The 27,320-nt window shown below is 41.8% G+C and overlaps 1 protein-coding gene and 1 long non-coding RNA gene across 7 annotated transcripts in view; both read left to right on the top strand.

The window, feature by feature from the left end:
* Positions 1-27,320, top strand: part of EYS (eyes shut homolog) — a 456,551-nt gene that overhangs the window by 190,890 nt on the left and 238,341 nt on the right. The window lies entirely within an intron of this gene.
* On the top strand, positions 19,643-26,955 carry LOC310673508. Its single transcript, XR_014509088.1, has 2 exons — positions 19,643-19,791; positions 26,095-26,955. It is a non-coding gene; the product is annotated as an uncharacterized lncRNA (long non-coding RNA).

The raw sequence follows: 27,320 nt of genomic DNA on the forward strand, positions 1-27,320 counted from the left end.
TACTATCATGAGCACAAACATCATGAATGTACAGTGAAAAAGATGCTAGAGGGTTCCTTAGTTGAACTGTGTCTTCCTGCCAAACAGGCTTTGATACATTCAGAATTCAAGATCAGAGAGGCTTTATAACCACAAAAGAAATGTAGCTGAGCTTCTCCTTAGCCAAATGTGTTTAAACGTTTCATAGGTCATATACACGTATACAATTTTTAAACAGTGTGAATTTTATATGGAATATAGGTTTCACATGACTGTTGCACACCGAAGTACATTGTTTGGTTGATTTCATTAACTTACAGTATTCTGTTTCACCATGTTGCATGTGGACTGAGATTTGGTGGTGCTTGGAAGATATGTATGTAGTTAAATAGATATCCCCCCCTCACATACAAAATGGATCAGATTTTCCCACTGCTGTCATTTATATGTCTAAAACATATCATTGCTCAAAGACCATTCAGCACGTTGAAAATCAATCTTCTGTTTTTACAGGGTTGTGTTTTTTTAACCATGAAATATACAGAGTTCTTTCTTTCTTTTGAGATCTATTTTTCATTACCAGTGCTCTAGCCAACTGCACAGAAATCTAGCTCACCATTTTTCCACAAGCCTATACTGCATACAAAATATTGTCTCACAACAAATGTAATTGATCTGTAGAAAACACAACCAGAAAAAGAGACAATGCATGTGCTTTTTTAAAACACAAAAATCTTTAATAATTTAGTTTTTTAGTTTTTTAAAGCCGAAACTTTGATTAGAGATGCTACTGAGTTCTACCACAAACAGAATTTAGTGGCAAATCTTAGGTCATTCTGTTACAGTTAGGCAATTAATTACAAATTACACTTTGCTACCTATATGCAAAGGCCCTGTGTACAAAAGTGGTGTCATCTGTTCTTCCATGAGTTCCACAGTTGTCATGTTGTCTCCTGGTTTTGAGATTTGAGGTGAGAAGCACAAGCATGAATTTTGTGGACTGGTTCCAGTATTAAAAAAATAATAATAGACTGACTAGGCACATAAGTAGTGAGTTCATCAAGAGCTTTACAAGAAGTAAACTCGACAGCTAGATTGATCTATCAATCCCTTCACTTTTCCAGAGGCTCACCTCAAAAATCTAATTAGGCACACCGGGTCTCTCTATTAGTCCTTTGAGGCTGTCTGGCCAAGTCATGCCCATCTGCCCAACATCTGATGTCAGATGCGGGACAAGTGGATATGTGGCTGAGCCAAAAAGTGGTTTGCTCAGGACTGGCATTGAACTATATGTAGTGCTTTGAAGCCCTAGCCGTCAGCTGGTCAATGGGATGTCAAAGAACAGTGCATGTCTGTTTGGAAGCTCTGATGATCAGCTGATTGTTGGATTGCACATTGATTTGAAGCCTCAGCAATGCTTGTGGTGCCAGGTAATCGTCAAGCACACGGCTTGTCAAACATGGACTATGGGGAGTGCAGGAAATACTGGCTGGATCCACTTCCATACTCCTGCACTATAAGAACTAAGAAGAGAAAACTCGACAAATAAAATGATGTATCTCACTTCCCCTTACCCGAATGTCATAACATTCTCTTTGGTTTTATTATTTTATTTTAATCAGCCTGCGTGCGAGTATGCTATGTTCTTAAGTAAAATTAGGTCATTTTACCTTCACATCAGAAAAATATCCTTCTCTGGTTCTTTTTTTATATATTTCATTGAACAGAACAAAGAGCAAAGCACATCCAAATGGCACACAGTCATGAAAAGATTCCATCCGCCACAACTCTAGTATCTGTTCAAATATTTAAAGTGCTTATTTGGATTGTTTCTCTCTCTGCACCTCTCGGGTGCTGGAGTTACATTAAATATTTCCTTCTGTTCAAGGTTAACAAGGGAGTTATTCAACAATGTTCATCACCAGCAAGAGCATGTGAATGTAGAAATATTTATTATATTAATTTTCTTGAGGATGGTGACTCATGGATAGGCATGCATGTGTGTTTTCCCCAAAAGAAAGATAATGGATTGCTACTAATGACAAATGAGGCATTTTCTGGCATAAAGGGAGAGAAATTTAGACTTTACAAGGAACGATAAAGTCTATAGACAATTGTGAGCATAATCCATCTAAAAACAGGAACATACAAATCCCATGAAAGCTATAATCAGTCTTTTCTGATTTTGGAGTACTGTCCCCATGCAGGGATAGGTCATGTGCTTAATTTGCCAGGACATTGCATCCTGCAGGCCTTTCACTCTATTCTTCACCTTGGCTTTTATCCTTTCATTCATTCATCTTCTGGTTGCCTTCCTTTGCCTTTGCCTTTCCCTTAGCTCCGTTCACCTCCTTGTTCCTCCTTTCCCCTTCATCTCACCCTTTTTATCTTTTCACTACTCTTTCCCCCCTCTCTGTCCTTCCCTTTTCCCTCTTTCTGCCTTTCTCCTCTGCCTCTTACTTTCCCCTCTTCTTTCCAGCCACCATCCTTTCCCTCTGTGTACACACTTCCTCTTCTCTTCCAACCAACAAAATAATGCCAGAGCTGACTGTCCTCTCCCACTTCCCCAATAAAGTATGTATATTTACATTATTTTAGATTTCTTCCTTAAAGGGAAATCTGCATTGTGAATGTCTAGTCCTTTATCTGATCTTTGTAAGCAACTCTGGAGAGGGTGGCAGGCGGAAGAGAGAGGCCTGCTGGGGATCATGCATAATGATTACTAGAGAATGTACAAAATTCATTTGATATATGCACATTTCCCAAGGTCTGTTGGAGATTAAGGATATTGACCAGAAAATGTGCACAATTACCTCTTCATGGAAACATGATGTGCACATTTTCCATGAGGCCTGGTAAATGTGCACAATGGTTGGTTGTTATGCACATTAACTACTCAACTTATTCCCCATGTACATATAGACACAGAGGGGTGTATACGTGCATGCACACATAAAGAGAGAGGTATATTCCTATGGTTGTAATTCTGTGAATGTTTCCTTAGGAGTAAGTCCCACTGAAATCAGTGGCACTTCTTTCTGGGTAAAAATACATCGTTTTAGGCACACCCATGCAGTACTAGTCTGAAGTCTGAGGAGGGAATCTTACAATAAAGTTATAAACTCAAAGCTAGGCTGGGCTGGGCTCTGAGGCCTGGGCAAGTGTACCCAGGTACCCCCCCCCCCCAAGTCTGGGTTTAGGTGATACATTTCATTTATCCTACTATTGTATTTTAAGGCATTATGTGCCAAAAATTCTATTCCAGACTTCAAGCTTCTTTCAATCTCGACAGACAATAATAAGATAAAGTGAAAATATATTACCAGTGTCCCACGGGCATTTTTCAGGCTAGTCTTATAAGTTCCTTTGAATTTCCCCCTCTTAACAATACAGTACTTCAATTATGTGTAAATAAGTGGAAACAAATGTGAACCTTTTGTGCTTGAGTTAGAATATTATCTCTGTAATAAGGGAAATTGTCAAAACAAGAACCAGCATTGGATCGTTTCTAAACTTTAATATTTCAGCGATACACGATCATTTACAATAAAGTCTTTGGGTAAATAATTTATGAGGAGAGCTTAACTTTACACCATTAATATTAATAATTACTTATACAGCAGCAAGCAAACAACCAGACTTCAAAGCAAATGTGTTGTTCCTCTCCATTTTCAGCTGAGATCTGACCTAGATTGTAGGTTAGAGAATGCTGTCAACATTAATACAAAACTAGGATTCCAATTTCTACAAAGCAGCATGATGATCTACCATCTCGCTTGAAAGTCTGAAATAGAATACTCCAAGTGATGCAGAACCAGAAGGCAGTCTGTGGCTTATTATTACTACTGTACAGGAAAGGGTCTGAAATATTTATTGCTTCAGCTGGACCACCAAAGTTTTCATCTAATGGTATGTGTGCGTAAGCCCCAATCTAGGAGCTCTCTGGATCTTTCAGGAGCTTCTGATGTGTGCATGGAACCATGGGTGGTGCATCCCGTTTTGCTGCCTGAGGCAAAATAGGAATGTGTTGTGCCGCTGCTGAAATCCCTCTTACCTGGGTTGTGTGGCAGCACCTGCAAAGCAACAATGGCAAAAGTGGGTTCTGCCAAGATGTCAAGTGCTGTGCAAGATTTCAGTGACATCTTGCCCAAAGCTGCTGCCAACACCAGTGGTGGAGGAGACGGGGGTGCCACTCCTGGAGCTCCCACTGCCCAAGGTCTCACCCCACTTCCTTGGCATGGAGCTTCCACTTATGGAGAGGCCTTTCCATTCACTGCACTATTAAGTCACCATCCAGCCTGCTGCAGTGCCTGAGCTCTTTGGTGAAACATGGACCCAACTGCACAGCGTAAGAGGGCAACAGGCATTGGGTCCCTGGCCGGGGGGGCGGCTGCCTGGAACCCAAAGAGCCTTTGCCAGTCATTGAAGGCATTTCTGAGTGTCAGGAGTGCGTGCAGGAGCCAGACCCTGTGACCAGTAGGGCTTCTCAGGACTGGGGCCTTCCTACATTTGTTCTGGAGAGGCACAGGTGAGACCGCCTGGTAACTCACAGCACCTGGAGACAAGAGCTGGGAAGGGATATAAGGTCAGCATTTCCCTTCGGTTCTTTGCCACAGCAACATGTTTCCAGAGCCAGTGTGGTGTAGTGGTTAAGAGCGGTGGACTCATAATCTGGTGAACCGGGGTCGCGTCTCCGCTCCTCTACATGCAGCTGCTGGGTGACCTTGGGCTAGCTCCACTCACCTCACAGAGTGTTTGTTGTGGGGGAGGAAGGGAAAGGAGGATGTTGGCAGCTTTGAGACTCCTTCGGGTAGTGATAAAGCGGGATATCAAATCCAAACGCCTCTTCTTGCTGCGTTTGGCTGCTTGCTTCCTGATCCTTGGACCTCGGCTTCCTGACTCCCTGCTTCTTGATCCTCGGACCCTTGACTTTGTGACTCCTTGCTTCCTGACCCTCAGACCCCTGACTTCTGGACTCTCGTTCCTGCTCCCACCCCACCATCTTGCCCCCGGTCCCAACGTCCTCAGCCAGGACTTCGACTCCAAAGGGGTTAGTTGATCCTCAGCCCACTTTTAATGACATGCAATCAGCTAATCCTGGCTAAATTCTGAAAGCTGGTTTATAGTTATACATTAATAGGCATGTACCCAAATTGTTTGAAATGAGAACGTAGGTGATTCAGAGGTATCAACATGCTGTATATCACTTGATGCAGCCCAAAGGAAAACATGCTGATTTTAGTAACAAATAATATTTCCCTAATGTCAGAGGGGACCTTTTTTATGAGAATTGTGCTGATTACTTAATACACTTCAAATGATTAGATCTGATTAGCTATAGGTTGTTCTTTTCTCTCCCCTGTACATCTTCATCCTTCTGGGTTTTAGATTCCCTGATTTCATGTTCTTTTAATAATGTATCTTTGAAGGAAGTAAGGAAACTATACTTGGTATCACATGTGTTAGAGACAAAAGTGTAACTTATTAAGGGATGGCTCTGCTGTGTACTTTCACATTGCCAGACAAAGCAAGCAAGACCCCAGTGATTCCTGTTCCAAACCAAGGTCATGCTAAATTGATCTTACAGTCTGGGGAGGGGAGAGGGAAACCATTGACTATCGTCTTATGATTAGTAACTCAAATCAACATCTGTGATCAAAGGTCTTACTATTGCGAGGGCACCATGTGCAGGATGCCCCGATGAAAGTGGGGGAGGGGTGCTGACAGGGGGAACAACTCACACAGCAACATTTTGGAACTGGAAATAGCCACAACTTTATTGATTACAGATGGTGGTAGGCTTCGGCTCAGGCACTGGGCATGTATCCTGAATCAGCCACCTGTCAGAGGGGGATGATGTTGAACAGAGTCGTGCCTGGGTTACAGGTCACCCCAAGATGCAGGCCAGCTGAGCTGACCCCGATCCCAGGCCACTACTGGGAAGATCTATGGCCTGTCTACTGTTAGAATCATTGGCCCCAATCCAGTTCTCAGTACAGATAAGTAGTAAGCAAGGTCTCCTTTTATATTAATTGAAACCTTACCAACTGAAACTTAAGGAACAGGGTGTTACAGTTTGAGTGCAGGGATGCAGGTGGCGCTGTGGTCTAAACTACTGAGCCTCTTGGGCTTGCTGATCGGAAGGTCGGCAGTTCGAATCCACGTGATGTCGTGAGCTCCCGTTTCTCTGTCCCAGCTTCTGCCAACCTAGCATACTAGTGCAAGTACATAAATAGGTACTGCTGTGGCAGAAAGTTAAACAGCATTTCTGTGCGCTCTGGCTTCCATCACGGTGTTCCATTGCACCAGTAGCTGTTGAGTCATGCTGGCCACACGACCTGGAAAAGCTGTCTATGGACAAACACCAGTTCCCTTGGCCTGAAAAGCTAGTTGAGTGCTGCACCCAATAGTCACCTTTGACTAGACTTAACCGTCCAGGGATCCTTTACCTTTTACCTTTTTCTTTTCTTTTCAGTTTGAGTCATGATCTGATGTGCAAGAAAATATCCTTTTGGATTTTCCAGCAGTTTGAGTCTGGAAAGGCACCTTTCTATTCAAAGAGTTAGGAGTAGGCAAGAGGTTTTCCCCGTGCATTTCTGAATGAAAATGTCCAGCTACCACAGTATGTGGGCAGGTCCAGTGGTCTAATGTGTGCATGCATGGGGCAGGGGGAGAGAGAGAACATTAATGACTGCTACATCTCTTAGATTTATGGAGTTTTAAATACTGTGCCATTTCATTCTAGTTTAAGACTTCTCTGTACCTTGGCTTACTTACATTGCCAATTCATTTCTCAGTCCTTTCAATGACTCATATAAATAAAATAGATCCCTTGCATCCGTTTGACTTCTAGCTTCTCATTTTCCACCTTGCAATAAAGATATGTGTAGAAATAGGGCATGGGCCATTGAACGCATGCTAATTAGACCTTTGCATGCCCTTTTACACTCTTAAGTCAATCCCTTATTGTTATGAGTCATAGTAGTGGAAATGAAACAATCAAAGAACGGTTATAATGTGCAGACTAAGTTGCAGTCTACACCTAATATTTTCATCACTGAAAGGCATTTTAACCTATCAAGCCAGTGCTCATTATTTCCCCTCTCCTGTTTGTTTTGTTTTGAAGAAGAGAACGCTCATTGTCTGGATCATGTTCCTTTTGAGGACAGCTCTATACTTTCTGTATACTATCTAGAACACCAGAAATCGTACTGGTCTGGGGGTAATTTGCAGGGAAGAATCTGCAGGCGGAGGAATTATGCTTAACCTTTCTTCTGCTCTTACCTCTAGCCAAGGTCCTGTTTGATCCAACAATGGAGGAAAAGCATGTTGGGAAATGGTTGCAAAGGAAAAATAGGAGGGAGGTGACGGTTAGGCCAATTAGCTGCTCACTTAAACACTGTATGACCTGTGTGGAATACAGGGAAGGTTGTAGATCCATGATCAGAACATATTCCAGGTTTTTTTGGTTTATTTTAAAGGATGTTTAAATTATTGGTCTATGCAATCTACTACATCACTCTTTGTATAGATAAGCCATATGAGCAGACTGTGTGTGTGTATAAAATAATACACCTCTTATTATGGATCCATTACATGATAAAAGAGATGTGATGGATCTGGCCATGATTGTTCATGTCTTGCTAGCTTGACATGACTGGCTTCCATTTTAAGTGCTAAATAGCTGGTTCTCCTTGAGATCCTTATTGGTTGCCTGTTGCATAGAAGCAACACATAACTATATATACATAACCCTTTCAACATATCACCTTTAACTATCTGTAAATGGTTTGAAGGAACTAGTTTGCCTATCCCAGGAAGGTGCAAATTTATTAGACATTCTCTTCTTCTTGGACTAATGATTCAACATTTGCACAGCTTCCACGGAACCAGCTTTCATTAACACTACCAGTGGAAAATTCATGTTAGAATAAGCTTCCCTGCTGATTAGCTTTTCCCAAGCACTGCCTCTTGCAGTCTCAATTATGTATTTTTTTAAAAAAATAATAATAATAATGATCTTTGATTATATAATTGCATAACTTCTAAAACTGAAGTACAAAGGAAAAGAGAAAATATTCATACACAGTTTCCAAGAGTGAGGGGAGGAAGTAAGAAAGAAAAATACTTTCAATGAAAAGTTTATGATGCTCTGACAAAACCCTTTCCTATCAAATATCAAGGATTACTTACCCCATATTATTATAGAAGGGGAGATCTTTACAGTTTTAAAGATTTGCTATGCAATTCTTAACCAGTCTTCCATCATAAGGTAACTGTCCTTTTCCTAAAACATTGGACCCATTTGCCCTACATATTTAAAGTAGTACTATACCATTTTGAACAGTCATGTCTTCCTCCAAAGAAAAGGGTGCTGAGAGTAGCTAGGAGGCTCAAGGAGTCTGAGTAGAAAAATGTGTTTAGGATCAATGGTGAATGGTTACCTGCCTCCTAATCTCTAAATTAATTAATGCCCAGCTTTGGAAACTAACATTTTAGAAGCTGGCTAACTAATAGCATAAAGTTGCTGTGCTTTTATAAATGTGTAGATAGGTATATAGGTGATGTTTCTTTTTCTAGGAGTATTGCAATTTATTTAATAGTAACTTGATTTCAATTAAACTTTTTTTAAAAACAAATAATTATGCTTAGGACTATGGCCTAAATGGTAAGGTTAGCTTTTGGGTAGCCCATTCAATAGCTTATTGTTTTGTTTAAATAATAATAATTCAGAAGAGTAGACAACGGAACATATTAAGCTATTGCATTTTATATGAATTCATGTATGGAACTGAAGTGCAGGACTGGAGTGTGCAATTACAATCCTGTTCGATTGTTCCTAAAGTCCCTTCTTGTGCTGTTTGCAATAACTTCTAAACATTATGATGGTTTTACCAACATCAAATTCATATTTCATGAAATCACAGAAACCTAAACACAAAACAGCTTCTTTCCCTTGTAGTATACAAAGACTGCTATTAATTTCACTTGACTATAGATAAATCATAAGTGAAGTAGAATTAAATATGATTCTAATGTTTGGGAGGTTTTCTTTACAAAAATAATAATAATCCACATTTGATTCTCTCATTCTTGGCTATGAATGAAGACATTAGAAACAATTAAATATACTTACTATCAGGGTGGCCATTGTTTTCCTCTAGATATACAGCTATCACCACAAAACACCCATGCTTTCTCTTCCTGTCTTCATAGAAATGGTTTCTATGGCAATCTTAATACCTAATGTATGCAATTTTTTTTTATTCATGTCGTGTTCCATCTGAAGAGGAGGTACTGAAAAGTGTACCAGTGTCTTTGCATTCTCCTCTTTAGAAACGCAGGAAAATTAGATATATTGTGTGTGAGGGAAGGGCTGTAGTTCAGTAGTAGTGTGTCTGGTCTACATGGACAAGGTCCCAGATTCAGTCCCTGGAATCTCCAGGCAGGAGTAGGAGGAATCCCTGCCTGAAAACCTGGAGAGCTACTGCCAGTCACAGCTAGATGGACCTATAGATCCAACTCAGTATAAAGCAGCTTCCTGTGTCTTATGTTCTACGAAACCTTGAGCAAGCCTGTCGGTAAGCTTGCTCAGTTAGAGAAGGTTCAGTTCAGTTTATGTCTGTTGTACATATGTGAGTGTTTGCTTGTTCATATCTATTCTAAGTCACTGCACTGAATCTGGAACTTCATGTTAAAAGACAAGACATGGTGGCACATTGTGTGAAGGTGCTATGGAATATTTGAGGGCTCCATATCCTTTATCTCTCTCATATGAGGCAGCTGCGGGATAGAAGATGGAGAGGTTTCAGTATAGCGAGAAGGGAAGGACATTGACATATTCCTCTTCCTTTCCCCCAATACCCCCTCTCGCTTCTCCACAGCACGGCAGATGCCCCCTTTAACTCCATCTTGTTTCATCTGCCACTCCCCAATTGCTCCTCCTCTCCAGCTTTCTTCCCCACCGTCATCTGAGCTCTAATACTGTCTCTCTCATGCACACCTCAGTTATGTCTGTCAAGAAAATCTTTCTGCCTGTAAAATATTGTGACAAATAGGGTCATACCCAATAGTGTCCAGTGCAGGCTTCTATCAGTGAAGGAGAAGGCAGGTGACCCATGTGAGTTGCATGCAACACTGTTTCTGTTCTGCTGCATTTTGGCTTTCAACAAATACTGTATCATTTGCTTTGCTGTCCACTGTGGCAGAAAAATTACATTATTATGTAACTGCATTACTTTTATGATATTCTATATCATTCCTTTTAATGCAAAAGAAGCACAATGCAAAGGGGGGGGGGTTACATCAATTAGGTAGCATTTGTGCACTGAAATTTCGTAACAGAAAATACCCATGTTATTTGCTGGATTGGTTTCCATTACAGATATGGGATGAAGAGGTGAACACCAGCAATTTCCGCTTCCTTTTCAATCAGAGATCTCTAGACTCAATTATGCCCCATGTTACAGTTAAACACAATATGCCCTGCCACATGGACACAAAAGAAAAGTGGTGGGAAAACTCCTTTCTTGTGTTACCCAACACATATAGTCTTTACTTCAGCACCTGCCACTTTCCCTTAGATTTAGACTGAGCAATTGCAAAACGGTCTTCTTCCTTACAAGAATTCTCCATTAGGGACCAAATTGCTATTGAAGCTTCATTGCAATACATACGGTTAACTGTGAATACTTGAAATGATTTCAACAAAGGTACCTTTTTTCCTATTTAAGAGTAATTACTAGGTTGTTGCTATAGGGATTGCTAAATGTATTATGCACCATTTGCAGTGTAACTGACTGTGGGTACCATACAAATGATACAGATGTTCTTGTGCCTAATTTGAAAAAAGAAAAGAAAAAAAGCCCTGCTAAAGCACCGATTCCACTGACAATTTTAGGATATAAAGTGTATATTTTATATATGGAGGGTGTGTGATTAACATTTAATCTGCTCTATTGGTAATGGGAGAGTAATCAGAAGTTTCCTTCCCTTCCCAAACTCCAATAGCATAATTTGAGAGAGAGCAAGATAATGTAGTTAAGGGCACAGTGGTTTTGAAAGAAAGACAAGGGGAGAGAAGGAATTGTCAAACATCACCTCCCTCCCCTTTCCACTGACAGAACCCTCTTCTGGATCAAAGAGCCTTCCATCACTGCAAATGATACCAATGAATGCAACCCATAGCCCACATCTCTACTGCCTTGTTGCCACCTCTCACACTGTTCTGAAGATCCCCTACCACTCTGGAGCAGATTTTGGGGTGCACTGAAGCTGCAAAGGGAGAGGAACCAGCAGAAACCATCTACTTACATGTTCCAGTGACAAAAGTTCCCTGTCAGTACAAGTGGACACCACTGGATACAACTAAGATTAGGGAGGAATCTGGTCTGCTCTGTGTTTTGGAGCGAACTTTCCTATTTCACCCCAATTGGAGCTATGCATGGATTGGAACAAATTAAGTGACTTAGAGCCCTTCTAGATCAGCAAGTGGCCTATCTAGTCTGGCATCCTGTTCTCACAGTCACCATCCAGATGCTTGTGGGAAGTCCACAAGCAGGACACAGGCACAATAGCACTCCCTCCTATTGCAGTTTCCAGCAGTTGGTATTCAGAGCAGGGGCGGGCTTTGGTAATATGGCGCCCTGAGCAAGGACAAAATTTGGCGCCATTCCCCTAAATATTTATTATTTTCACAATTCCTTTTGGTACAGTAGCTTTTTAAATGGATCTTCTCAATAGGGCCAGCTTTGAGTTGGTACCTGTATAAATACAGTGGTACCTCGGGTTAAGAACTTAATTCATTCTGGAGGTCCGTTCTTAACCTGAAACTGTTCTTAACCTGAGGTACCACTTTAGCTAATGGGGCCTCCTGCTGCCGCTGCACCGCCATTGTGCGATTTCTGTTCTCATCCTGAAGCAAAGTTCTTAACCCGAGGTACTATTTCTGGGTTAGCGGAGTCTGTAACCTGAAGCGCCTGTAACCTGAAGCGCCTGTAACCTGAAGCATCTGTAACCCGATGTACCACTGTATAGGTGTTTGCTGTTGTTGTTATGTACCCCCACAGTTGGCACCCTGTATGGAAAAACTGCCTGCATCACCCTAAGTCTGGCACTGTTAAGAGGCATACATAATGAATTGCACATGCATACACACAGAAACACATATAAAAAGATTGCTGATTGTATGTAAAATTATCAGGTAGCTTAAATTTTATTTCTTTTTATTTCTTTTTCTAATATCCCTGGGAAGGAGGTTTAGGATTAAAAAAAAGAACTGGCATGGGACAGAAATGTGCCACTCTGTCCATTCCTAGCAAGCCACAGCCAGTACCTTTATGGGGGGGGGGGTTGTAAAGTAGTCTGGACTAACCTGAAAGCTTAGATCTCTCTTGTGCCTGCCTCAAAATTCTCAAGGTGTAGATTGAATGTGCCTTAACAGCTAATGTCTTGGGCAACCCTCTCTAGCTTTCTTCAGCATTGCGCCTTTTATAAAGCTTAGTCCAGGCATCCCCAAACTCGGCCCTCCAGATGTTTTGGGACCTCAACTCCCATCATCCCTAGCTAACAGCACCAGTGGTCAATGATGATGGTTTGGGGATGCCTGCCTTAGTCCCTCCACTTCCTGTAAGGCTCTTCCCACTTCCAGCATTATGTGAGCAGCCAGCCAGCAGTGAACCAATCCCTTTTAAGGCTCTCCTATGTCACAAATATATTACAAGACATGAACATGAACATGACAATACTGAAGACACTGGTGGCTCTTCAGAAGCTGTCAAATTTATACTTACACACTGGGGGCATTACTACACTAAGTGGATTTTTTTTTTGGGGGGGGGGGGCTTAATTATCCTGCTGTTTCCCCACTCAGCAGATCTTATTTAATTCAGAGTAGTACATAAAGGTGGCAGGGGGAGCATCCTTAATAATTCTGTGTTTGACACTTTTCATTTAAAAGCACTTGATGGCTAACACTTAGCATTGTCTTCAGGGATTTCAGTGAGCTTCTGGGTTGGCCTTAGGTAGAAGCAATGCAAATAATAGCTTTTGGGGACTTGTTATTTCCATGGTAACACACTGGGAGCATTGACATTTCTTTTTAAGCAACGGGGTGCTCCCATTGCCATGGCGATGATGGATGTATACATTACCTGGAGAGATCAATATACATATTCACCCAAACTCCCTACCAGCAATAGGGGTGGAAGGTGAGGCAGTTCTTAGAGCCTCATTTCCCAGAGCCCTAAAGGCCTGGGAATTATGATGCTGGCCACAAATGCACAAACCTATTTTTTTCTGGATGCCAGTTTGCATGGCTGCTCACCTCAGGCATTCAGACTCTTGTGCCCTGAGTAAATCAAGCACAAGTTTGACCGTCCTAAATCATTGAAATGCACATTGAGAAGGTAGAAGGAGAAAAACTAGTCTTTTAAAAGCTTGCTTTCTTGAACTTTCAAGACTTCAGAAGTACAGACATGTTTATATGTGTGGGCCTTGCTCAGAACTCATGACAGTTCTGACAGTTCTTTGAAAAGTTTGCAAAACTGCCTGTAACTTGACCAATGCAAGTGGAAGGTCTCTTTCCATTCACTGAGAGAACTGGGATCCAGCAGAAATGCATAAGGTATCCTCATTCTGGATCTGAAGTGCAGCAATCTTGCCCCGCTGAATGCCGTACCCATACACTATAACGGTTGGAATATCAGACTAGGACCTGTGTTCCTATCCTCACTCTACCACAAAACTCATGTTAATCCCCTTTAATTGTACTTTAATCTGGTAACGCACTTGAATTCCTCCTACAAAATACTGACAGTCTGGAGGTGACCATGATGGTAAGATGCTCAAACTGAGTCAAGGCGCTCCCTTACTCATTCCAATGGGGAAGAACGGAGAGCTCATTTCAGTACCACACCCTACTTCTCCAAACATTGCTGACCATTCATTGTGTGTTGTGCATATAGTTCCTATCTGGTACTAAGAAGAATAAAGCACTAAATAATTGGATTCAAAGAATGTTATTTTCACAGTTTCCAATCCAGCAGTGTTTGTCTTCATAGAAGCCTGCTGCTGTATCAAACCTGGACAACTGGGACAAAAAATGTATAGTAATACAGCTGCTTAGGACCATAGCCTAGTTATCTCAAGTTGGAATACTCAAAGCCCAGTTTAACAGAAGCAGACTATGTGTTTCATTTGCATATTAAAACAAAGTTATGGTAAGTTAATTATATATTCAACTTGATTGTTTAAAGCTGGGTTTTAATGGATATGCAGATTATAAAACCTGGCTTCTATACAGGACAATTATGTGAAAATTTCTTTTATTATCGATGTAAATTACATTGTTATTAGTACATAAAATTTGCAGTATTTTTAATGTACTTAGAGAGGATATTTAGCCATTTAATTGGTATAAAGCATTATTATAGTTATAGTTAACTTGTGCTATCAAATTCTAATTCTATTAATTTATTTATTGTATGCTCGGTAGTGTTATTAGCAATTTATTTAATTAGCTTGTTACAAGTATCCTGCTAAATCCCAGTTAAATATCTGAACATTCCACAGAGATCAGATGTCTTTTCGGGAATGTAATTACATTGTTAATTTACTGCTTACGTAACTTTGGGGTAATTAATTGGGAAGTCAGTTCTTTCTTATATTTATCTAATAAAACCTTAAGCAGTAACATCCCTTCATATACAACAATGTTAATATCCGAGTTTGAGGCCTTTGATAACACTCATCAAAAGTTGGGTATACTTGCCCAAGTGTTCTATCACTTTGAAGTGTAATGTGAAATCTGTCATAGTTTACAGTTGCTTGGAAAAAGGGGAGACAGACATAAAGCGTTATTCCCAAAGTTTCCCGTCTTCCAATAGAAAGTTCTTCCTCCAGCAGAAGAGGAAGTTTAAATGTAACCATACACACACACACAGTCACAGTATTGCAAGCACATCTTTGCAGGTGACCTGACAGATGAGAATACCAAGCTTTCAGCATTTCCCCACCTTGCTTCCTCACACCCTTAACTGCCGTGACCACCTTCACCACCAGCAATAGCTCTGGCTTGAACAAGTTAATTAAAAACAGGCCCACACAACAGTAGAGCCCTTTAGCTTTCCAGCCAAAGGGGGAACAGGGAGGAGGAGGAACAAACTGAATCAAAGGCAGGTCAGAAAGAGGCACGACTACTCCTTTGAACCAGTGTTTGAGTCCCTGGTATGCTTGTATTTCAGTTTAATTGTAAAGATGGAATGAAGAATGCATTGATAGCTCTATTTTGATATTACATCTCCTCTTCCTCAGTCCTGGGTGGCACTCGGCTCTTTGCATTCACCCAGCTAAGAGTGTATCAGTTGTCATCATAGGAGCTTGGGTCCTGATTTCCCCCCCTCATACAACTTTAGAGAATGCAAGTTTAAAGAGGGCTGTCTTTACCTGGGGGTGGAAGGGGTGTGGGGCACCTGGGTGCCAGATTCTGGGGGGCGCCCACTGCTGAAGCCACCTAAGCTCTTAACTATCTACCTATTATGAAATTTTGATCAAGCTAGAAAAACAAAATACATATAAAGCTAGGTATTACCGAAATACGGCAGCACTTGTCATTCACAATGGCTGCGCTTGACTCAATGACGGCACTTGTCATTCTCAATGGCGCCGTCATGCGAAATTAACTCTTACATCATAAGAGTTAATTTCAATCATAATAAAAGTTAATTTGGGGGCTAAACTAAATTTGGGGGCGCTGGGTGGATCTTTGCACCGCGGCGGCGCATATGCTAAAGACTGTGCTGATTTTGCTACATCTGTTATGTAAGATCTGATTCCTAGTACAACTTGGCTTAGGTGAACGAAAACACATAGAACATTTTGCATACAGTGGTACCTTGAGTTACAGACACTTCAGGTTACAGACTCTTTAGATTACAGACTCTGCTAACCCAGAAATAGTACCTCGGGTTAAGAACTTTGCTTCTGGATGAGAACAGAAATTGTGGCGTGGCGGCAACAGGAGGCCCCATTAGCTAAAGTGGTACCTCAGGTTAAGAACAGTTTTAGGTTAAGAACGGATCTCCAGAACGAATTAAGTTTGTAACCAGAGGTACCACTGTATTTTAGAAATGCAGTTCAGTGAAATCCCAAAGGAAATCCATCCCCTAACCCTACATAATTTATCCATTTTTTTAATATAAAAAATAGATACAAGGGTAGCAGGGGGTCTTGGACCTGGTGTAGACCTTCAGTTTGTATAAATATTTTATGGATGTACTTTTCCCTGGGACCACTAAGATGAACAAGCTAAAAATGCTCTAAATAAATGACATATAAATACCAGCAAAGATTTTTCAAAAATATCCTATAGCTTAAGCTGCAGCAACTGATTTTGGTGTTCCTTTCCTTGCCTGCTTTTCAGTAAGACAATACTAGACATAATGAGGTGGGGATAACCCATATTCAGTTCTTTCAAAGTTTTCATTTGTCAGACTTTTTTTTAAAGGAGGTAAACCATCTGTAGATGTTTCGAATGTGGCAGTATAAAAAGATTTGGGGGGTTTGTGTGCAAAAAAGCAGCAGAATGCTTTCCCTGAGCTTTAATGCACTCCTGAAAGAGCATGGAAATACTGTGTTCTATACCAACTCAAAAGCTCAGCTCAGTCCCAGGAGGAATTGAGTCTCTGTCGGCTCACATTGTGCTACATTCCACTCTGTGTAAACACAAGAGCACAGAAATAGACGGACAAACTTAACAGCTTCTGGTGACAGGGTGAACAAAACATTCCAAAACCTCTAGCCTAGAGGTTTCTGCTATGGCATCTTCACCCCCAAAGTGCAACGAAGTATCTTCAGAAATGGATAGTGAACAGCACTACCTTGGCTCTTTGCAGATACGGGATCCTTTTACTTCTAGTTGCCATGCCGCTGCGTTTGCTAGCTGAGCTCTTGCTTTGTTTAGAGAAACCAGGGTTTACATGCAAGGAAGTTCTCAGAATAGGACTCAGAATGCCACATTCTCCAGCATTCCCCAACATTCTTATTTCATGCAATTTTGTAATTGAGAAGTAGAACTTGGTGCAAGCAGGAAGAGCTGAGATTTCAATTTAGGGCAGTGTTTCTCACCCTGTGGGTCCCCAGATGTTGTTGGACTACAACTCCCATCATTCCTAGACAGCATGACCAGTGGTCAGGGACGATGGGAGTTGTAGTCCAACAACATCTGGGGACCCACAGGTTCAGAACCACTGGATTAAGGGCACTGTTGGGCATTGCTGGGCACTTGAACAAGGACCCTCCCACTGCATGGTCATCATACTGTGAGTTATTGCTGCTTGGCACCACCACCTGTTTGCTCATCCAGCTTTTTCCTTCAGTGATAGAGGGGACAAGCAAGTTGGACAAGGGAAAACATTTGTTGTCATCTGCCCATTCACTTATTGCCTGTTGCCTGGACAGGTGAGTAGGCAATGGTGGTTGGAGACCAACAGAACGAGGGGATGGACATATAATCAATCTATACCCAACCTGAAATACTGTAATTTATTGAAAGTTTTTTGGGGGGCATATGTCAAAGAGTTCTCTCCTTCCCACTAATAACAATGTATAAGGATCCTCAGGGGAAAGGTTGAGATCCCTTGTCTGAGGAAATGCAGTTAAAATCAGGGTTTGGCGAAGAGGGGTTGGAGTCAGGATAGGCAAGAGGAAGAGAATCATGGTCGGGGCAGAGTTTGACAGGATTTGACAGGGTGTGTACAGATTACAAGGAGCTCCAGGGTCAGTCACAAAACAATAGATACTACTTTGTGAAATGGACCACCTCTCCCAATAAGAACTGACCTGGACCCTGCAAGTATCATCTAAGGCTCTTCTTTGTGTGCCTCCTACATGACAGGTCCAGAGGGTGGCAACAAGAGAACTGGCCTTTTCCACAGTGGCTCCCCACTTGTGAAATGATCTCCTCAGGAAGTCTTACCTGGGTGCCTTTGTTTCATATCTTTAGGTGACGGGCAAAAATGTCTGGCTGATTAACATTTCATGGCCTTTTTAATATGTTAAAGATGCAGCACAGATGGTACCTCACCCCCTCAAGACTATCGAAGATGTATAAAAATTTAGCAAATACTTGTTGGAGCTGTGGTGGGAGTAATGGCAACATGCATCTTATGTGGTGCTCATGTAGGAAGATCAAAGTGTTCTGGGGCTTAATTTATGAGGAGTTGAAAAAAATGTTTGGAATAACTTTTTTTAAAAGACCAGAGGCATTTCTGTTAAGCATTGTTGGCAGGGACATCCTGAAGGCCTTTAGGGAGGTATTCTTATATGCAACGGCCGCAGCTCGGACTTTGGTGGCAAAGGGGTGAAAGGAACAAGAAGCCCCGACAATAACAGCTACCAGAATTTTCTGAAATGGTGCAGTTAACAAATACCCTGAAAGGCAATTCAAAACAAAAAATTATGGAAAAGTGGGATAGATATAAAACATACGTTCAAAAATACAGTAAAAGTTTGCTATCTATGCTAGCATTTGATTGACATTAGAGACTGAGCTGAGAAATAAGACTAAGAGAACATATTGATATAGGAATGTATTAGATAAAATGTAACGAAATATACAATAATAAGAGTATATTCATTTGTAAAAAAGGAATATACAACGGGAGAGACAGGAAGTCTAGTGTGTTGGTATGTATATGATTGGGGGGGATTTGTTTTTCTTTTTTCTTTGGTCTTTCTTTTTTTTGTTTCATTTTCTTTCTAGGTATATAAAATTTGTATATAATTTTTGTATACATGTTGGAAATTATATTATAGTATGTCCTGTAATGTAATATGACAACGTTTACCGATGTAATATAAGAATGTTAACAAATAAATAAAATGCAAATTCAAAAAGGAAAGGAAAAAAGGAAAAGTGATGCTGCATAAATCTAACAGGACCCAGTACAGAATACAAACCTAGAATTACAGAATTGTGGAACTGGGGGCCACACCAAGGCCATCTAGCCCAACCCCCTGCAATGCAGGAATCACAGTGGAAGAGTCCCTGACAGATGCCCCCCAACTTGCTCTGCTTCAGGACCCTTTGCCTATTGCTTCATTACAGAGGCCAGAATTTTGCTTCCTCTCATATTCAAGATTTTTGTACTTGCATTATTGTATATAAAACAGGGACTTTCCGTATTGTCTTCTAGACGGATAAATTGATTGTTGGTCCTGTGGAGAAGTTAGCTTGCTTGTCTTCAGGGTAAATGACTTAAGAGGAATATTCATAGGAAACTGCCTTGGACAGAGTCAGACATTGACCAATCCACCTCAGCATCATTTAAACTGTACGGGTTTCAGACAGGGGACATTCCCTGCCCCAGCTGGAGATGTAATCCAGGATTATCTATGAGGATGATGATAATGCAAAGCAGATTGTCTAATCCTGTACTATGGACACCCCTAGACTTGGGAGTCTTTTACTGCATTTCAAGGGATGTTGGGATTGTCTCCCTTTGGAAATGGGGTTGAATGAAGAATGATCCAATATAGAAACATGAACTCCAAAAGAGAAGATTCACCTGCAGACGGAACAGAAGGTGCTTCAAAGTTCTTAAAAAACATTGGGGGGGCAATGTGGGTGGGTTGCCATGGTAACAATGGCCTGCCCTCCTTTGTGACAGGGTCAGGGTGGGTGGGTTGCCATGGTAACAATGGCCTGCCCTCCTTTGTGACATCTCCTGCTTCTCCCTTAAAAGCCACCAACTACAGGTGTCCATTGTGGGTTAGTGAGGAGTGACAGAGCGAGGTGTGTAGGTGCGGTTGGTGGTAAGAGAGACAGCAGAGAATTTGGATTTCTTCTGATTTTGAATGCTTAAAGAGGAGGCGGAGCCAGAATCAACCATGCGGTCAGTTCCAGACCTTCAGGAAGAAGAAGGAGGAAGGTTCAGCGGACTTTTCCTTCGTGGAACAGAGTGGTTCAGACGATTGAGAAGTGCAATGCAGCTCAAAAAGAGCAACAAGGTGGTCCCGCTCCAGCCCAAGGAGCAGCCTCCTGTGGCACCACTTGTGACAAAGCTCTTCAAGACCTTTCCAGAGCTCGAGAAGACAATAGCCCGAAACCGGGCACGTATTAGACCAGCACCTGAAGAGGTCATAATTGTAGAAGATCTGGAATGAGCATCCAGCGTGACGGGTCAAGGGAAGGCACTGCGCTTTGGAAGAGTTAAAAGGGAGCAAGGGAAGAACGAGGGCAATGACATCGAGGTAACCCTCCAGCCTCTTCTGAGCTGCAGAGGCGAAGGGCAGAGAGGCGAAGGGAACTAAGTTCCCGCAGGAGGGGTGCTTGCCTCCAGGCCAGGAGAGGCGAGTCACCAGAGGATCGCGGCCGCCCTATGCCTCAGGGCAGATAAAAGCCGGCCAGCCCCAGTCCCAAGTTGTGGGAGCAACATTGTTGGTTGCCAGTTCCTGCCTGAACCCTGTCCTGCTTTCCTGCCTGAGCTCCTGACCCGCCCTGGTTCCCTGCTTGCAAGCCTGTTGCTGACTTCACCCCACCTCCCTGCCCTGCACCCAGCTTCAGCTACTACGGACTGTCTCCATGTTGCACCTTTGACCACGGACCGGACTTGGACCTCACCTCTCGGGTAACTCACGGGACCAGCACAACGAGGAAGGAGGGAGAAAGGATTGAAGAGAAGTGAAAATGGCGGGGACAAAAGGCTGACTGCTGACTCACCCTTACTGTGCAAGGAAGAAACCAGAAACAATGGGAAAAAAATTAGGCCCTTTGGGGGATGATGTCTATTTCTTTTTGTGTATCTTGTTGGTGCTTAAGCATAAATAAAGCAAAAACAATATGTTTGTCGGGCTGTTGGTTTTTTGTTGTTTTTGTATTCTCATTTTATATTGTTACGTTGTGAACCGCCCTGTGATCTTTGGATAAAGTGCGGTATAGAAATTTAATAATGAATGAATGAATGAATGAATGAATGAATGCTCTCCCCAGGGAAATATTTATGGCACCCACACTGTCAGCCTCAGACACCAGGCTGAGAAACATGTTTAGGTAGGCTTTTGGTGAATTGACTGTGATTGCATGAAGTCTGTTTTCCATGGTGTTCATCTCTTAGCTGAGAGGGTTAGGCTGTGTACTTTTTACAACATTGCTGTGTGGGCACCTCCTAGATGACATCTGTTTCTTTGTTTGTTTTTATTGTAATTTTTGATGTGTTTGCTTTTGAATATTTGTAAGCTTTTTGTGTATTATAAAAAAAGCTTTGAGACTTCTTGTGAGGAAAGCCACAAGTGAAATTAATAATAACTATACTATTAATAATATTTGTAAGGTTGAGTCTAAAGATGGCAACCTTTTCTTCTCTCTTGACACCTTTTTCCGTGTGTGATTTGCTTTGCTAGGTTGAAAGCCTGCTTGTAGAGCCAGGTCTACTTTCATTTTTGGATGTTCAGGACAGTGCACTGGGTAATGATGGTGTTGCTTTTCAGTCCCTAGTATGGGCTACCTGCCAGAATGTGGTTTTTATTAGTCAAAATAACAGAAGAATAGCCAGTGAGTAATCCTCTGGCCTTTCTCCCTACACCAGTTTGAAATTGTAACTGCACTGTTGTGCTCTGAGACTATTGAAAATCTATCTCATATTGCAACTTCTGCAAGAAAACAAAATATTAAGCATTCTCTCAAGTGTACAGCTAGACAAAATATGTGTTAAATCTTCATACAAAATGGCAGGTGGGCGCAGTTTTAAATTACACAAATTAAGCAAAAAGTTTAGGTTCTCCTGCCCCCCTCCGTGTGCTTTCTGAAGACTGCAGATTACAGCATAGGTTTCGCAAAATAATACATCAGAAATAAAACGTGATAATACTGCCTTCTTTTTGGAGTGTGCTTTCCTTGAAGGCACTTTTGAGTCGGTGTCACAGTGCTTCCAGGAGAGCATAACAGGTTAGTGTGTAAAATCCTCAAGACAGTGCTTCATCACAGTTCCTTTCAGCTAAATGTTTGTGCAGTTAAAGTAGCAAATACCAGTATCTTCAGTATACAATGGTCATAGTGGGCAAAGTAAATTACTTCATCGTCTTAACTGTATCCTACTGGTTTTCATCTCACTCATTAAGCTAGGTGACTTTATTTTTTCTGGTAGGCCTCATGTGCTTTTAACAGTTTTCTGACAAGCAGACATCTGCCCAGTGAACCTTTTATTTTTTTTAATCACTGCATCTCAGTGCCAGAGAAAAGCCTCAGCTGCTAAATTTCTGTCTGTCAGGAAAGTGTTAATGGCACAGGAGCCCTGTCAGAAGAATGGAAGCAGGCATAAAGAATAAGTTGAGCATCCACAGCATATGGTTAAGATGTTTGAAGTCATTATTTTTATGAAGTTTCAAAAAAATACAGTGGTACCTCGGGTTAAGAACTTAATTCGGAGGTCCGTTCTTAACCTGAAACTGTTCTTAACCTGAGATACCACTTTAGTTAATGGGGCCTCCTGCTGCCACCACACTGCTGCCAATCGATTTCTGTTCTCATCCTGAAGCAAAGTTCTTAACCTGAGGTACTATTTCTGGGTTAACGGAGTCTGTAACCTGAAGCGTCTCTAATCTTACCCAAGGTACCACTGTAAATAATAATATCTGTACATGGTACAAATTTCAAGAGTTTACAGGACTTGCTGCTTTCTTAAGAATACAGCTGTTCCATACACTTCCAGAGCAACGACTTGTAGCCCATCAGGGATGCTCAGATCTTATGAAATAAACTCCATACTTGGCAAAGGTATTGCAGAATTAACATACTCTTCTGATGCCTAAGACCATCCTTCCCTGCCCCAGTGTTGATGGTTGGAGAGGGGTTTAGGATGCAGTATTGTTGCCTCTGCCAGCCTCCATTGACTGAGATTATCACTGGTGATATGGGAGCTCCACTGTGGCAATAATCTTCCACTTGCAATAGTCAGTGGAAAGCTCCAAAAGGAAGCATTCAAGGACAGGGCCCAGTACGTGCCTTGGCCAGCAGTGATAGCAGTTTGAAAAAACTGTATGTGCCAGATGTATGTAACATTGCGATGGGCTCATGTTTCCAATACTGTTTTCTCACTTCCCCAATCAAACTGAAGAATACATGTTTGTTGTTGCAAGCAAGAGAAAATGACATAGATAACATACATGGTTGAAGAATATTGATAAAGAGCTACTGTGTGTGCTGGTTTCAAGGCCTTGTAGAAACCACAATGGGGATGTTTCAGATATCTGAAACTTGCAAATGACCTTTCTGTAGAACTGCCTGTACTGAGTTTGTATCCTTTGTTACACACTGAAAAAGCCTTGTACATTCATTGTTTTGTTCCCTTTGGTCTTAACAGTAGTAAGTCGAGGCCTAGGCAAACAGTTTTTCTGAAACCACTAAACGAAAATACAGTTCAAATGAACCCAAGCTGGCCTTGGATATTATTTTTTTAAAGCCTTTGTTCTAATGCATGGTAATAAATATCACTAATTGATATTAGATTAATATCTGCTATGATGGTTTATTTTGTTCAATTAACTAGCACAAAATACAAAATCTAGAATCTAATGTTAATTTTCTTCTTAACTATAAGGATTTTGGTCAATATATTGAAAAATTGCACAGTGCTAAAACAGACAAGTACATGACCAGTACTAATTAACTGATCAGGAATAGGTCTGAATAGCCTGCGTTCTGGTATTTGCAGCCAATCTGGACATTATTTTAAATATATTTTAAAAAATAAAAAAATGTCCAGTAGCACCTTAGAGACCAACTAAGTTTGTTCTTGGTATGAGCTTTCGTGTGCATGCACACACAGAAGCTCATACCAAGAACAAACTTAAAGGTAAAGGGACCCCTGACCATTAGGTCCAGCTGTGGCCAACTCTGGGGTTGCGGCGCTCATCTCGCTTTATTGGACGAGGGAGCCGGCGTACAGCTTCCGGGTCATGTGGCCAGCATGACTAAGCTGCTTCTGGCGAGCCAGAGCAGCACACGGAAACGCCGTTTACCTTCCTGCCGGAGCGGTACCTATTTATCTACTTGCACTTTGACGTGCTTTCGAACTGCTAGGTTGGCAGGAGCAAGGACCGAGCAACGGGAGCTCACCCCGTCGCGGGGATTTGAACTGCCGACCTTCTGATCGGCAAGTCCTAGGCTCTGTGGTTTAACCCACAGTGCCACCTGCATCCTGCCTCTAAGGTGCTACTGGACATTATATATATATTTCTACTGCATCAGACCAACACGGCTACCTACCTGAATCTAGAATTATGTTAAATGCATGCTTTCAAAAATGCACATGGTATCTACTAGGGGAAGAGGCTAATAATTATCATGATCACAGTAGGCAGAAACAGAAGATGTAACCCATTTCTCCTGTGCTGTGGTACTGAAGAAAATGATTTCTACTGCAGCAGTTATGTTGCGTTAGAAGGTAAACGAATATTGGCACCACTGGATGATTTCCTCTCGGTTAAAACAGCAGCTTCAGGGAATTAATTTCCCTCAGAATTGCAGCAGAGGAGGAAAAGATCAGTTTCCCCCTTTGAATGAAACATTCGTTTTTTAAAGCATGCACGTTAAATGCAAAGTAGAAGCATGCACATTTAAATACATGTGAAATGTAGTTTGGCCCTTAGTGTCTTGGCTGATTTAAACTCAGGCAGTCCTCTCTTAAGATTGGTCTTTTTTTTTTCCTTTAGAAACTGACTGCCATCTTTAAGGAAATGTAAAGCGCTGGGAATAGCACAATGGAAAACAACGCAACCCGTTTCTAGTACTTAACAAATCTTTAAAGATTGTTGTTTCTAATAACAGAAGCAACTTAAGTCTATGAGAAAAGTATCTGAGCTTCCGTCTGCCATTTCCAACATATGGAAGCACTGGTCCCTAATCCTAGATGTGTTGGAGTTGACTATATTCAGTGAGTGAGATGCACTGTGATATGCCCAGAGGCACTCTTTATTATTCAGATATGTATTTCAGTACTGAATCCTCACGTAGGAAAAAAACCCTCTAGGTTTGAACCCAAACTCAAGCCTTGATTAAAGACTATTTCTAAGTTTGTTTTTAAAAGGTGAGACACACCAGGGATTTAATTTGACAAGTGAATGCAATTAATCCAGGAAATGTTGAAATGGAATTATTCAGACTCAATTGCAGCGAATCTTCAGCTATCTATAAATTTTGAACACACTTTTTTTTTCATTCTGACATTATTTCATAATAGGAGAAGTTAAAAATGTACCAATGGAAAAGGAAAATAAAATAAGATATGTACATATTATATCAGAAAAACCTAATGTTCTGGTTCATAGAAATGTAACTTCTAAAGCGTCTTGTCATTGTTAATTTATCAAGTAGCTGTTGCACCAGCATGCAAATAAGTTACTATTCTATAGTGCAGGTATATTCATATTTCCATATGAATTTTCTTTGCTCATTGTGAAGCCATTATCTCAATTCAGCTAGATGCCTTTTAGGGCTATTTCTGCTATTTGTCCAGGGCTGTTAGCTTCCTGTTGCTCTCATTAATTTCTTAAGGAATCAATGAAAATCGGTATTTTCATTCTTATGTGGAGAAAACAAGGATGTATCCTACATACATTCATTGCCCAGGCCTAATGTCTAACCATGAGTTTTAGTATTGATTCAAAATACAGTAGTCAATGTGCCATTACTGAACATCTGAATTATAATAAAGTATTGAGTAATCTTGAATATAACCATCAGATTTGAGACTTGGGAGTCTTCTACTGCATTTCAAGGGATGTTGGGATTGTCTCCCTTTGGAAATGGGGTTGAATGAAGAATGATCCAATATAGAAACATGAACTCCAAAAGAGAAGATTCACCTGCAGACGGAACAGGAGGTGGTTCAAAGTTCTTAAAAAACATTGGGGGGGGCAATGTGGGTGGGTTGCCATGGTAACAATGGCCTGCCCTCCTTTGTGACAGGGTCAATGTGGGTGGGTTGCCATGGTAACAATGGCCTGCCCTCCTTTGTGACATCTTCTGCTTCTCCCTTAAAAGCCACCAACTACAGGTGTCCATTGTGGGTTAGTGAGGAGTGACAGAGCGAGGTGTGTAGGTGCAGTTGGTGGTAAGAGAGAAAGCAGAGGATTTGGATTTTCTTTGGATTTTAACTGCTTAAAGAGGAGGTGGAGCCAGAATCAACCATGCGGTCAGTTCCAGACCTTCAGGAAGAAGAAGAAGGAAGGTTCAGCAGACTTTTCCTTCGTGGAACAGAGTGGTTCAGACGACTGAGAAGCGCAATGCAGCTCAAAAAGAGCAACAAGGTGGTCCCGCTTCAGCCCAAGGAGCAGCCTCCTGTGGCACCACTTGTGACAAAGCTCTTCAAGAGCTTTCCAGAGCTCGAGAAGGCAATAGGCCGAAACCGGGCCCATATTAGACCAGTACCTGAAGACGACATAATTGTGGAAGATCTGGAATGAGTGTCCGGCGTGACGGGTCAAGAGAAGGCCCTCCGCTTTGGAAGAGTTAAAAGGGAGCAAGGGAAGAACGAGGGCAATGAGATCGAGGTAACCCTCCAGCCTCTCCTGAGCTGCAGAGGCTCAGGGCAGAGAGGCGAAGGGAACTAAGTTCCCGCAGGAGGAGTGCTCGTCTCCAGACCAGGAGAGGCGAGTCACCAGAGGATCGTGGCCGCCCTATGCCTCAGGGCAGATAAAAGCCAGCCAGCCCCAGTCCCAAGTTGTGGGAGCAACATTGCTGGTTGCTAGTTCCTACCTGAACCTGTCCTGCTTTCCTGCCTGAGCTCCTGACCCGCCCTGGTTCCCTGCTTGCAAGCCTGTTGCTGACTTCACCCGGCTCCCTGCCCTGCAACCAGCTTCAGCTACTATGGACTGCCTCCACGTTGCACCTTTGACCACTTGGACGTAGCTGATTCCCCCCCCCCCTTAATGGAACACCATATTTTCTGAAAACCCAAATAAAAATTTAAATTGGTTAAATTACTCAGCTCAGTGGAAGAGCACCTTCTTTGCATTCTCTGTGAGGTTTTGGCAATATTCCTGGGGAACTGCTGCTAATTAGTGTCAACAACACCACTGAGCTGCTTGGGATTTGGTGGATTTCTAGGTCCATAGGTATGTTGTGTTTCAGTGCTGGGGGGTTTTCTGTGGGCGCTCGGTGGAATTAGCTTTCAATTCATTCAACATTTGCGCGTTAAGGCCCCAGAACACCCTTCTCGCCCCCCCCCCCCAGAATAATAAAGACACATTGACACAAATATTTTAGTTTAAATGTTAATGGGCAAATTTAGGCCACAACTTTATTGAATACAGAATGTGAGTGGTATTGGCTTAGGCACTGGCAA

The sequence above is a fragment of the Podarcis tiliguerta genome, assembly GCF_965153285.1.
Source record: "Podarcis tiliguerta genome assembly, chromosome: 3".
NCBI lineage: Eukaryota > Metazoa > Chordata > Lepidosauria > Squamata > Lacertidae > Podarcis > Podarcis tiliguerta.